Genomic DNA, 14689 nt, shown 5'->3' on the forward strand with positions numbered 1-14689 from the left:
GCTCACCAAAGGAAAGCATATTAAAATATAAAGAATTAGAGAGGTGACACGGAGAAGGCAATGGCAACCCACTCCAGTACTCTTGCCTGGCAAATCCCATGGACGGAGGAGCCTGGTGGGCTGCAGTCCATGGGGTCACTAGGCGTCCGACACGACTGAGCAACTTCACTTTCACTTTTCACTTTCATGCATTGGAGAAGGCAATGGCAACGCACTCCAGTGTTCTTGCCTAGATAATCCCAGGGACAGGGGAGCTTGGTGGGCTGCCATCTCTGGGGTCACACAGAGTTGGACATGACTGAAGCAACTTAGCAGAGAGGTGACAGAGTTAGAAAGTTGTTTCATATATGTGCCAAGTACAAGGATTTCCAGCAAAATTCATCAAAGAAGAAATGACTGGTGCTCACTGTAACTGGTTTTCCTCTCCCCTCTGGGCCTGCAAGAAGACTTCCAGCCCCATGTGGTGACGAGTGGCCATATGCCTAGTTCTGGCCAATAGTGGAGGTGATGTGGAACACCTCCTGTCTAGAGACGAGTGTGAGTCCTCCACGTGCTCTCTTCTGCTGTCACGGCAAACCCTGCAGCCACCTGCTGCCATGGTGATGCCACAAGGGGTGGAGCTTCATCAGCTGCATCCCTGAGGGACTGTGTGGAGCAGAGGAGCCCTCCCCTTCTCGTGTCAACTAATATTGACTATATAGTGTAAATAAGAAACTGAAGTTTCTTGTGTAAAGCCACTGAGCCTTCAGAGTTAATCTGCTACCATGGCACAGCCTAGCGTGGCCTGATAAGGGTTATTTTGCCTTTATAATCATTAACAAAAGACTTTTCTAATTTACTTAAGTTAGGTGTAAATTTTTCTCTTGTAAAGTAAACTGACATACCTAAGGTAGTCAATCCCTTTTTTGAACACATTAGTAGAAGGTGTTTGATTAGCAAAGACATTGACATTTCTACTGAGGGCCATAAACTCAGAGAAAAACGTCTGAAATAGGAACTGTTTTGCTTCCTGAGTAAGCTTATTTCTCTCCTCCCCCTTTTCCTCACTCCCTACAAACAATAAATACAGAACATTTTCTGGGAAAATGGTCCATTAATTTGTGCAAGTAACCTCAAAAGATTTCAAAATATTCAGTGAATACCTATCAGTTTTAGAATCGGATTCTGTCCCTTAGAAAGCTACGTTCATATTTTGAACCAAAATTTAAGAAAGCACAAATATCATTAGCCAGTTAAAATAACAGCCCCAATGTTAACCTGCCGTCCCAATAATTTGAAGAAGTTGCAGATTCTGTTTCAAAGGATATGTAAGTAATTTCTCAGCTAGCCACTCTCTTTGTAATTTAGTCCTTACCCCTGTTCACACTGGCATGCATGCATGCACACTATGTTGCTTGGGTTGTGCCCAACTCTTTGTGACCATATGGACCGTAATCCTCCAGGTTCCTCTGTCCATGGGATTCTTCAAGCCAGAATACTGGAGTGGATTTCCATGCCCTCCTCCAGGGTCAAAATGGTATATTTTGTGCAAAAGAATTACAAGTCTTCGGGAAGAAAGAAACATATGTGGTAACTACTCCTTCACTGCCAGAACAGATTTTAACATAGAGTCTATTTTAAAATAAGTCAAGAAATCCTTGGAGTCTAAGTTGTTTTTCCATTAGAAGTCTGAGACTTGGCCCTACATATTTCTGTTCTGGAAAAACTCTATTGACATTCTGAGTCACCTGGAAACATAAATTAACATTGAGTAGGTCTTAGAACATAATATTCATAGGCACAGCAAAAAAAAAAAAAGAAGAACAAAAAAAAACATCTGTGTTCAAAATATATTCACACAAAACTTCACAATATTGACTGCCCAGCAAGAATATGTCAAAATAATTAGAAAAGCATTCTGTACTTAAAAACTCTGTGAAGACTACTGGTGGGAAAATAAAAGGATACAGTTGCTGTGGAAAACAATACAGCGGAGCCTTAAAAAATTAAAAATAGGATTACCATACGATTCATCAATTTGACTTCCGGGTATGTAGTCACAAGAATTGAAAGCAGAATCTCAAAGAAATATTTGTACATCCATGTTTATAATAGCATTATCCACAATAGCTCAAAACATGGATGCAACCAATAAACAGATGAATGGATAAGCAAAATACACACAATGGAATATTATTTGGTCTTAAAAAGGAAGGAAATTCTGCAAAATGCTACAACATAAATGAACCCTGAGGACGTTATGTTACGAGAAATAAGCCAGTTACAAAAAGACAAACACTGTATGATTCCACTTATATGAAATACTTAGAGTAATCAAAACCATGAGCCAGGAAGTATTGTTATACTCGTGGGAGGGGCTGGTGGGAAGGGAAAGGGAAGCGTTATTGCTTAAGGGGCATAAAGTTTCAGCTCTACAAGATGAAAAGGGCTATGGGAAATGGTGGTAATTTATATGTAGGCATCTATTTCTTATAAAATAGATTCTTCACATAATTACAGTTTTATGGTATTCGATAGTTATGGTACGTTCCTGACCACTAAAGGGATCAAACAAGATAATTCCATAAATAAACTGCTTTGCTAAACAGCTCTCTTACTGAAAAGTAATCACTATCAAAAATCCATTTTCAGGTCCTCCGGAAAATCCAGAGGACCAAATACAACTGGTTATTTATTAATTCTATTAGCTTCTGTCTGCATTAATCCTACCATAGGAATAAATATACCTAGGCTATTACAATTTGGTTCACAAATTAGAATAACAAAGTGGAGTACAGGCTGCTCAAGTCACAAATATCACTAAGAGAAAGAATTAGTTCTGAAGAGTTCTCAATTACATACCAAAAAGCTATGAGGGTCCTTGTTCCAGTTCCGTTGACTCAGATCTGTACAAGAAAAAGTCAAGAAAGTGGTCATCAGATTTCTGCCAGGACGACTGCATGGGAGGAGGTCAAAGTCCTACCACATCAACCCCAAGAAAAGGCAGCAAAGTAGCAACTTTCTAATCACAAGGACCACAACCATAGCTTCCTTTTCTATGTCTGTGAGATTATTTCTGGTTTGTAAGTAAGTTTATTTGTATTATATTTTATATTTCACATATAAGTAATATCTAGTCCATCACTACATTAAAAAGTCCTCTATTTTCATATCAAAAACGACCAGACATCCTTTTTTCCTCTTCTACGGGCTGCACTGCACATTGCTCACACTTTGTGGCCTAAATTTCTAGTTTTGTTATTTTAAACTGCAAGGTAATGTAATGTTATGTTTTATCTAAATATTTTCCGAGTGCAATGATTTGAAATTATAACAGCTCACCAGAAGCGATATAAAAGTAGATGAATGTTAGCTGTACCAAATGCCAAGTCACTGGCTTCTGTTCACGTTTGTATTTAGAGCACCTAGCAGTGAACCAGCCATATTTCTCCCCACAACAAGACTCATGTCACTTCCTTCTGCTTTTCAAAGCAGAGAAAACAGCACTGTTTCAGCTGTGGTAATCAGCATTTGTACAAGAACTTCTTAGAATTGATATATTAAACTGGTTATAAAATTTTTCTTTCTACTCTTGGACCTCACAATCCTGGTATTGTTTGGTTGAAGGCCAACTCAAGAAAAGTTGGGGTATCAGTGCATGTAACTTGCTCAGAGCCAGAAGAATGAATCTCTAAGTAGACATTCCAGCCAGAAAGAACACAAACAGGTTTTCCCATCAAGAGCACTCATGGGCGTAAAAGCCAGACAAGTTTTATAGTAATACTGAAATTTTAAAAGTAATACCACCCATGTCTAGGTAAATGTTACTGCAGATGCTTATCTGGGTGGTATTTGGACTCAGATGTACTGACGAAATCACTTTGAGTTTAGGAAGATCTTAAAGAAATTGGGTGCTATTTTCCACTGGTTAAAACCACTTCACCACCTCCAGAAAGCCTCACACTGAGAGGACAGATTAAGATCCATTTACTCTTCCACCCAGGCACAATTTCTCTGACACTCAATGCTTTGAATATCTCATTTCAAAAGAAAAGAGTAATTTCAAATGCCTGAATAATGAGTGCGATACTTCACCCTTATCCAGTGCTCAGTGTCATAAGGAAGCAGAGACAGAATCCTGAAAATACCCAAAGAAGGAACAAAATTCTCCTTTCAGCTTCCACAGAATGCTGCAAATGTAGCATCATTTTCTTTCTGAGTTGGCATATCATTCACCCCCTCCAAGAAAAACCTATATCTTAGCCTTAGGAAAAGCATTATTCTTATCCTTCATTTGAATTCATTATGTAGGTCAAATACAGTAAAGAAAGCTGCATTTGAAGACCATGCCTTAAATGTATAAATTACAGCCAGACAGAAAGAGTGGATGAAAAATGTCTCAGCAGTGAAGTCTTTAATAGAACATGTACCATTCATTTTCCCCCCACCAATTCTCAACAGACTCCCATTGTCTTCAAACAACAATAAGAGAAGCTGTCTGCAGTTAATTTAATCATTGTCATTTCCTAAGAAATAAGGACTGATGTCTATTGAAAATTATTCCAATTATGTCTTTGAAAATGAGTTCAAAACTGTTCAAATGACTGCTTTCAATACTATATTAACCTCTACCAAATGTTATTAGTTATTCTCACAATCTTCTTAGAGCAAAAAGAAAATGACATTAGTGCCTAACATTTTTATTCAGTAAAAATTCAAACTGGAGATGCCACAATCATTTAAAAAAATTTTGCTCCAATTTGATCTACTTAAGGATTAATCTAACCCTTTTCTATGACATCGCAAGAAGTAATTTCTCTGATTAAAAACAAAAACATGGCCAAAATCCATTTTATTGTACCAAATAAAATCAATGCTGTGCAATCACTTGAAAATAAGTAGAAGATAAGCAGAGAGAAGGCATCTCACAAAAAGAACGAAACAACAATGAAAATCACAGTGTCCATGTGTGCTGAGTCGCTTCAGTCGTGTCCGACTCTTTGCAACCCTATAGGCTGTAGCCAGTCAGGCTCCTCTGTCCATGGATTCTCCAGGCAAGAATACTAGAGTGGGTTGCCATGCCCTCCTCCAGGGGATCTTCCCGATCCAGGGATCAAACCCATATCTCTTACATTTCCTGCATTGGCAGGCAGGTTCTTTACCACTAGCACTGCCTGGGAAGCCCAAAAATCATAATAGCCCATGTTTATTAAGCCCTGATTATTATTTCATTTGTGTTTATGCTAGGTGCTGTACGTGCATTCATCATGTAGTTTTCACAACAACTCTGTAAAGTTGATGCTGTTTTTATTCCCATTTTACAAATGAAGATGAATGTCCTGAAATATGCAGCTCTGGCTGGCTGGCATCCACTACTCTGTAGACAGCTGCCACCCCAATTCTCACAGGTGGCTCCCTGTGCTACCCTGAATCCCTAACAAACCCCCAACATGTCTGTTTTTAATCAGTACTTTGATGAGGGCTCTCCATACAGACACACACTTTCAGTTGACTGTATTTCTCTCTCCAGAACCCAGATACCCTGGAAGAGGGATTGTGTGAGGAGGTGTAGAGAACAGGGAGGATCCAGGTCAGTGACCTCTGCATCCACAACCCCACCTCCTCTCATGAGGCCAAACTTCCCTCATCTCAGCTATTTCCAGGCACCCAGGGCTCTCTCTCCCTAAAGCTCCATTACACTCCTTAGAAATGCTCATGAATACAGATTCATTTGTGTCCACTTCCTGCACCTAGAAAAACTCACCTTCTGTACCTCTCCCTTGGACTGCAAGGAGATCCAACCAATCCATTCTGAAGGAGATCAGCCCTGAGATTTCTTTGGAAGGAATGATGCTAAAGCTGAAACTCCAGTACTTTGGCCACCTCATGCGAAGAGTTGACTCATTGGAAAAGACTCTGATGCTGGGAGGGATTGGGGGCAAGAGGAGAAGGGGACGACAGAGGATGAGATGGCTGGATGGCATCACTGACTCTATGGACGTGGGTCTCAGTGAACTCCGGGAGTTGGTGATGGACAGGGAGGCCTGGCGTGCTGTGATTCATGGGGTCGCAAAGAGTCAGACACAACTGAGCGACTGATCTGATCTGATCTGATCTGTACCTCTCCCTGACCAAAGTATGTATTCCATATAAAATGCTGGCTTGTGAATATCAGCATCAGTGGTTTAGAGGGAAGACAAAGGAACGTTAAAGTAGGAGAGGCTGTGGGCTTGCTCTAGTCCAGCTGCTTTTGGAAGCTTTCTGTCCATCATTCGAGTCTGCCATGTCTAAACCAAAACTGCAGATAAGTTCAGCCCTTCTTTCCCAGGGCTCTTGGACCCCGTGCACTGCACCTGGACACACCTCTGAGTCCTTTCTGAAGCTGCTCAGCTGTTCACCAGATGCTGTCTGCCAGCCAGGAGTGACCCTGCTATGACATGCACAAGTACATTAGCAGTTGGTTGGCTGCAGCATAACTTTGCCACGTGTGTTGGCCAACTCTCATCCTGACGTGGTTGAAGAGACTGTGTTCCATGAAGGAAGTAAAGTTCATGACTTTCAGACTTTTCTGGGCTTTGATATGCTGTGCACTCAGGGTACACTTAATGAGAATGAAAGGAAGCACAGGGAGAAAGAAAAGAAAGGGGAAGAGAGCGATTTGGACAGTGAGTTATTGTAGGTCTTGGACCAGCCAGAGGGCAGCAGGGGGCCAGGCATGAGAGGTGAGGGAAAGAAGCTGCCACAGAAGAGGATTTAAAGAAGACAGACAAACACGAAACACAAAAGTCACTTCTCAGCTTTACCATTCCCTATTCTGCTCCTCCCAGAGGCTGAAATCATACCTTTTACCTGTGTCCGCCCTCCCTTAAGTTCCAACATGCATGCGTGCATGCTAAGTCGCTTCAGTTGCGTCCGACTCTGTATGACCCTATGGACTGTAGCCCACCAGGCTCCTCTGTCCATGGGATTCTCCAGGCAAGAATACTAGAGTAGCTGGCCATGCCCTTCTCCAGGGGATCTTCCCAACCCAAGGATTGAACCCCATCTTTTACATCTCCTGCATTGGCAGGCAGTTTCTTTACCACTAACGCCAAAGTTCCAACACACACCCTAGAAACTCACATGAGCACAAATTCACTTATGTCAACTTCCTGACCTAGGAAGACTCCCCTTCTGTACCTCTCCCTGAACACAACGGATATTCTACATTAAATGCTGGTTCATGAATATCAGCATCAGTGGTTTACAGTAATGATGAAGGAACATTAAAGTAGGAGAGGCTATCAGGACCTTCCCACCTACACCCTCCCCCACTCACCTCCTGATGGTGGGACTGAGGGTGGATGAATGAGATGCAAATGCTAAATGCAGGTTATACAAGAAGCTTTCCCCTTCTCTTTCCTGTTGGTCTAAAGTCACTACATTTCTAATTGCTTGGCCCTTCTTGCAAGAGTAGGCTCCTGATTCACCACCCCTACCAGCAGCATGGACTTCCCCAGTGGCTCAGCCCTAAAGAATCTACCTGCAATGGTGGGAGGGGAAGATTCCCTGGAGGAGGGCATGACAAATCATTCCAGTATTCTCGCCTGGAGAATCCCATGGACAGAGAAACCTGGTGGGCTACAGTTCATAGGGTCACACAGAGTCAGACGCGACTGAAATGACTAGGCGTGCATGCCTACCCAAGAGCATGGGCTTCCCCGGTGGCTCAGTGGTAAAGAACCCACCTGCCAATGCAGTAGATGAGGATTCCATCCCTGGTCAGGAAGATCCCCTGGAGAAAGAAATAGCAACCCATTTTTTTCAGTATTTCTGCCTGGGAAATCCCATGGACAGAGAAGCCTGGTGGGCTACAGTCTCGGGGTCTCAAAAGAGTCGGACCACAACCTAGTGACTAAACAACAACAACCACGAGCATATTTTTAAACCTGAAATTGATGGGCACGTCTGACATGATGCCTATTATTGAGTGTTCGAAGGAACAAAGTGTCTTCAGGACCTTTGTCCACCATGTCCTTGTTCCAAGATGGCTCTGCCAATAAGCACAGCATCAATTCCACTTTTTATGTTTTTTATAGTAAAATATATATATTTACATTGTTTTAAATTTAAAATGCAAAAGAAAAGCATTAACAAAAGAAAACAAAAATCATCCATGAGCCCAACTCCAGAGATAACCCACTCTTAACTTGTTGTGTATTCCTGTTCCATTTTCTTCTATTCATTTGGAAAATTTGGACTGTAACAAGGGATATTCTATACATACAGCTTTGTGTCTACAAAGCCACAACTCAGAGCTCTGTGCAAATGGGGATTAGAGCTAATATTTGAGCTACTTGACAAGTCACATTTAGATCCTTTAATCATAGCAGAGGCCCTGACATTCCACTAACTTTATCAGGCATGTATGAGATTTTGGACGGCACCCTAATGAGCCGTAATGCTCTGAAGAGCATTCTTTTCTTATCTTGGTTTTTGAGCAGGAGGTCCTAGGGTGCAGAACAATGTAAAAGTCCACATGGACATTTTCAACATTTGAAACCAGCACATAAAGCACAGAAGTGCTTTTGAGAACAAGACCAATAACTTATAAGGTTCAATGATTGGTGCCATATCAAATATTCATTGTTTAATATTTCTGTGTTCTTTGAAGGGGAAAGCTACATAATGACAGAAAGCAAAGATTGTTTCTCTCAAAATTCACTGAAAAACATTGATTCAGGATCAACTGGTTCTGTGTTAGAGAACTATGGAAAATATAGAAAAATTTTCTTAGAAAAAACGTTGAGGACATATTAGAAAACATAGGATGATGATATTTCACATACACACCACTTTGATTTAACAATCTCTTAAACTGTCCCCCAAATGTCTTTTTAGAATTGGTTTGTTCTAATTGTTATTAGAACACCTTAATAACAAACTAAATTTAGGCCAACAGCTTAACTCTAACTTCCCAAACATTTCATGAGTTATTATAGTCAATTATATCATCTCCAATAAAGGAGACATTTTAATTTGTTCATACAAGAAACTGACTGTACCAACTGAAAACTGTATCAACTGAAAAAAAAAAAGAAAATGATGCAAGCCCAAAGAAAGCAAAGGAAATGGAGGGCAACCTTTCTGTAAAGAGTAAAGAACATCTCTTCTCCTTTCAATAGAAAATGAGTAATTCCTATTAAGGTTAACCAACATCATCAGGAGGAGAAAAATTTTCCTCTTCTTTCTGTCTTGGCTGTCTTGAGCCTGAACCCTAAGGATACTTACTAGAAGGTTCTATGGAGGTGTTACAAAAATGGCCACAGCCATATATCGGCAGCCCTTGGAGTAGGCGGAGAGCTGTTCACTGTTTAGTTCAGAATCATGTCTGACTCTTTGTGATCCTATGGACTGTATGTAGACTGCCAGGTCCATGGGATTTCTCAGGCAAGAATACTGGAGCAAGTAGCCATTTCCTTCTCCAGAGGATCTTCCTGACCCAGAGATTGAACCTGCGTTTCATGCACTGCAGGGTGAATTCTTTACCCCTGAGCCGCCTGGGAGAGAGAAGAGCAAAAAACTCTCACGAGGTTGAGCTGCGACTTATGAGTTCAGAGAGCAGGCATACAGAGAGGGATATACTTGTTTTGTTGTTGCTGGAATATATATGTTGCTTGCACTCTCTTTGTACAATTAGGTTACCGCCAGCTGTTCAGTGTGGTAATAACTTCCAGTAATACTCTATTTTCCACTGGCCGACTCACCTGGCACAGTCAAAGGATGGCTCAGGACCAGAGATCATATCATAGTGTAAATAGGTCTCTCTGTGTCTATGACAAGTGAAGGGAAACAGGGTTTCAAATAAACCTGAAGCAAGTTTGGGGAAAATCCTTCCAAATTTTAAAGCTCACGGTCGAACAAAACAGGAGAGAGAAACCCTAAAATTTTACATTATCAGCAATAAGCTGTGAAGCCCAAAAGAAGTTTTTTTTTTTGAACAATCAGTAAAAATGAAAACAATTCCAATCAGCTTATGCCAGACAGACTGGATTATCTTTCTATGCTATCTAGAGAAAAATGACTCTAAGATCACTATCGTGTGACGAGGCCACCAAAGAACACACACCTAAACATGTAGGGGCAAAGTATTTCAGAGATCTGTCAGGCAGTTAGTTTTTAAATGACCTTAATTTTCTGACTAATGTGCTGTTTCTGGTATTTTGTCAGCTTTTTAAAATGTGAAATTTATTGTCATTTCTAACATGTTTTTTCAATACCGAGTTTCTTAGAGCTTTTTCTTTGTAAGTCTGTATTATATTTGTACCTTGTTTAGCTCCAGTTTCTCACATTACAGCCTGGTCTCAGTTGAGCAATGGTAATGATGGGGGGAAGGGGGTGAAGAGGGAGTTGAGGATTATGTCCATGTTTGGGGCGTCCTCTCCTGGGACCATGAAATGGTGGTAGCTGGAGATTTGTGATGTTCCCCAAGGAACCTGAGAATCTTGGGCACAAGACTTGGGTCTGGCTAACACAGACATCCCTCCAACTTTGAAATATTAGCATTGTATTTTGTTAAATGTGCCTGCAGCTTTCCTGTTCTCCAAGTTATTGAAGCATTTGTTTAATCTGCTGCATGGAATAACTGCATTCCTATGCTTGCCAAGAGCATTAAATCCAACTGGCTGGTTCTCAATCCATGTCAAATGCTCAGTTACAGTAAACAATATTTATATAATATGTCTAAAGGCCTATCTATTACTGTATATTGCAGAGTTATTTACTCTTAGAGTGCTGAGACTTCAGGAGGTCTGTGATTCCCTGAAATTGTATACAGAGTTTAATGTGTGTCTGCATTGACAGCTTTCACCAGAGTCTCAAATCGGTCTATGACACATGAAAGTTAATAATCACGAATCCACATTTCAAGTGCCACCAAGGAGGTGATACTAAAAATAAATAACAATACTTCATACCTTCAAAATGTTTTAAAAAAATTTACACTAGAAAGTTTAAAATCTGTTACTAAAGTAAGCTGGGCCAGTAGAAACATGTCATTGGTTTACATGAGAAATTATAAGAGATAGCTCAATAAAACAAAGGAAGTTTTCAAATGTACCGTTAATTTCATTCCCCAGTGTATCGTTGCTATGAACTGAATCGTATCCCTCCACCCCCAAATTCAGATGTTGAAGTGTAACCTCCAGTGTGAAGGTTATTTGTAGATGGGCCTTTCAGAGCTCATAAGGATGGAAACCTCATGATGGGATTAGTGCCCTTAGAAAAGAACATAAAAGAGAACAATCACTCTCTTTCCACCCTCCAAGGACACATCAAGAAGGTGGCCGTCTGCAAGCCAGGAAGAGAGTCTGCACTGGAGCCCAGCCAAGCTGTCACCTTGACGTGGAACTTGTGAGCCATCAGAACTGTGAGGAATACGTGTCTGTCATTTAAACCACCCAGTCTAGGGTATTTTGCTACAGCAGCTCAAGCTAAGACAGTGAGTATGAGGCAAAGCTAACAGAAGAATTGTTCTCTAGTGTTAGTAGAGAGAGAGCCGGGCATCTCAGGAGATGTGATCATGAATCTGTAGCTAATTGCTTCTTACCCTTTACATTGAAGGTTAAACTTAGAATTAAATTTCCCATTGTACTCTTGTAAAGTACAAGAGTACTTTAGAACCTTCCCACATACACTTTGTATATTAATTTTACTTCAAGACACCATTTACATTTCATATCAATATTTTCCTTTTTCTCATCCACTAACTTGCCATCCTATTATAGTTTGCTGTATGAATCTCTTCAAGTTGCTTCAAATGGTTTCAAAAACAAATCAGATTATAAGTGAGAATATAAATGAGGGCTTCCCTGGTGATCCAGTGGTTAAGAATCCAGCTGCCAATGCAGAGGACACGGTTGGATCAGGGAAGAATCTTTCCTGGTCAGGGAGGTTTCACATGCTGTGGGGCAACTGAGCCCGTGTGCCACAACTACTGAGCCTGTGCTCTAGAGCCCAAAAGCCGCAACTACCGAAGCCTGCATGCTCTAGGGCCTGTGCTCTGTGACAAGAGAAACCTCCACAATGAGAAGCCCACGGAATACAATTAGAGGGTAAACCCCCGCTCGCTGCAACTAGAGAAAGCCCTCACGCACCAACAAAGACCCAGCACAGCCAAAAATAAATAAATAAGATTAAAAACAAAATGAACCCAAAAAAAGAATATAAATGAATGACATTTCCATTTTAAAATTAAAAATATGAATGTTCATAACTGCTTTGGAAATTATATGCAAACATTTCTTTGAAGAAACTATCTCAACCATGCTCATAATTCCATGAGAATGATTTTCCTCTTCTAAGGGCCCTTAGTTTGAGGCTCATGGATCCTGTGAACAGAACGCTGGGATTCTATACATGCAAATGGGGAAAACATATCTTCAGTTTCACTGAATTCTAACTGAAATTTAACAGTTCCTTCAAATATAAACGCTGACAACAAACCACAGAAGTATTATCAGGGTCTGTGATTTTGTTTCCCATAGAAACCACAGGTGTTCTTGTCTCCAGCTGGGTTATTGCAGCTCTCTCCAAATATCACTTATGCTCCTCACCATCATTCAAATGTCACCAGACTTGCTGCTGGATTGTTATTTAATGCATTAATATAGAAGCGCACATATTACTATATCACACATTTTTATTATTATATTTTTACATATCTGGTTTCTTTGTAATCCTTTGTATTTTGTCTTATGCATTTAAAACCATTATTCTGAATAAGGGTCCGTGTGTGAAGTGTGAAAGTTGCTCACTAATGTCTGATTCTTTGTAACTCCATGGACTGTAGCCTGCCAGGCTCCTCTGCCCATGGAATCTTCCAGGCCAGAATACTGGAGTGAGTAGCCCTTCCTTTCTCCAGGGGATCTTCCCAACCCAGGTATAGAACCCAGGTCTCCCACATTGCAGGCAGATTCTTTACCATCTGAGCCACCGGGGAAGCCCAAAATACTTTACCACTGTGCCACCCAGAATATCCCAGCTGAAGGGTCCACAGGCTTCTTCCAATTGCCAAGGGTGTCCAGGGCATAGAAGAAGTCAAAAGCCTGATACACACAAATTGTTTAGGCAGCATTTTACAAAGTGTTTGCAAATATTTTACTGAGAGCTATACTATGCCTAGGAAATAGTGGTTTCTCTTAATTGGAGAACTAAGGCATCTTCTTTTAAATAAAAGGGAATATTAGAAGCTGCACAAGTTTCATAGACACTTTGACATTAAAGGTCACCATCAGCCCTGACATAATAAATCCATTTCTTAAGTCTGTACTTATAACTTCTGAAAAGACATTTAACAGCTTTGTGAAACTTTGGGTCAGCATTTCTCTGACAAAGAGAGAAAAAAACTGACATTTAAAACATCTCTTAAGAATCAGTACTGTGTGAAGACTCATTATACACTTTGCAAATTATATAAGCCCCTCCCTTTTATTTTTTCCTTGTGAGTCAGCCTTCTTTTGAATTTTTATCAGATACTTTGGTACTTTTAGCACAACTAGAGTAGGACAAGAATAAGGAACTAAAACAAAAAGCTGTCAATATGATTACTCAATACACACTTGAAAATTAGTTACTGCTGTGACATTGTATGAGTGTGTTGGGGGAACAGTATACATGTGGTAACAGCACTCCATAGAGGCCATGGGCAAGGGGCTTTGTTCCTACTTTCCAGTTTCTTTGGTGGAAGATAAGGAAAGGGACTAAAGACTGACTGAGGATATTTACTCTCACCCGCCATGGACAGAGGAGCCTGGTGGACTGCTGTCCATGGGATCGCACAGAGCTGGACACAACTGAAGCCACTTAGCATGCATGCATGCACTGGAGAAGGAAATGGCAACCCACTCCAGTGTTCTTGCCTGGAGAACCCCAGGGACAGAGGAGCCTAGTGGGCTGCCATCTATGGGGTCGTACAGAGTCGGACACGACTGAAGCAACTTAGCAGCAGCAGCAGCAGCCACTACTCCACGTGGTAACTACAGCGAGAAGCAGGAATTGAGGCAGCATGGTGTGTCCCTGCCAAGGTGGAGTTTATCTTCTTGGTCTCTTTCTCTCTCTTTCAGACCAACAGGAGGTTATTAGCACTGGGCCACCTGCCCCTATGCCAGCGAAACTTGTAGCTGGAAATCAAAGTTCATAGTTAAATGATAAGGCACCAGCTCTGCTCAGTATACATTACTTTGCATAACTAGTAAGTTTTCAGATGGCTGATTTCTTACCTTTTAAGCAATGACACTTTTTTTCATGTTAGTTATTTTACACAACTGAATGTATTATGAATGCACTATATACCTCTTATGTACTTAGAAAAGTAGCCTGCAGTTTAATCTTCTATTAATGACTCTGAGTCAACATTAAAAATATCTGCTTTCTTCAGTCCTGAGAAAGAAGAATGGAGCTGGTGGAATCAAGCTTCCTGACTTCAGACTATACTACAAAGCTACTGTCATCAAGACAGTATGGTACTGGCACAAAAACAGAAATATAGACCAATGGAACAAGATAGAAAGCCCAGAGATAAACCCATGCACCCATGGGTGCCTTATTTTTGACAAAGGAGGCAAGAATATATGATGGGGCAAAAACAGCTCTTCAATAAGTGGTGCTGAGGAAACTGGACAGCTACATGTAAACTAATGAAATTATAACACTTCCTTAATGCCATACACTC

General features: G+C 40.8%; 1 protein-coding gene across 10 annotated transcripts in view; it reads right to left on the reverse strand.

Annotated features, from left to right (window-relative positions):
- Positions 1 to 14689, reverse strand: part of IPCEF1 (interaction protein for cytohesin exchange factors 1) — a 167893-nt gene that overhangs the window by 116816 nt on the left and 36388 nt on the right. For 9 of the 10 annotated variants that reach the window (XM_024997091.2, XM_059889957.1, XM_059889955.1 and 6 more), the window contains one exon: positions 2842 to 2885. The exons of the other annotated variant lie outside the window; for it this stretch is intronic. The gene's annotated coding sequence lies outside the window, so the exon portion shown is untranslated. The remainder of the gene's footprint in view (positions 1 to 2841; positions 2886 to 14689) is intronic. 10 annotated transcript variants of the gene reach the window in all.

The sequence above is a fragment of the Bos taurus genome, chromosome 9 (genome assembly GCF_002263795.3).
Source record: "Bos taurus isolate L1 Dominette 01449 registration number 42190680 breed Hereford chromosome 9, ARS-UCD2.0, whole genome shotgun sequence".
In the NCBI taxonomy this organism is placed as follows: domain Eukaryota; kingdom Metazoa; phylum Chordata; class Mammalia; order Artiodactyla; family Bovidae; genus Bos; species Bos taurus.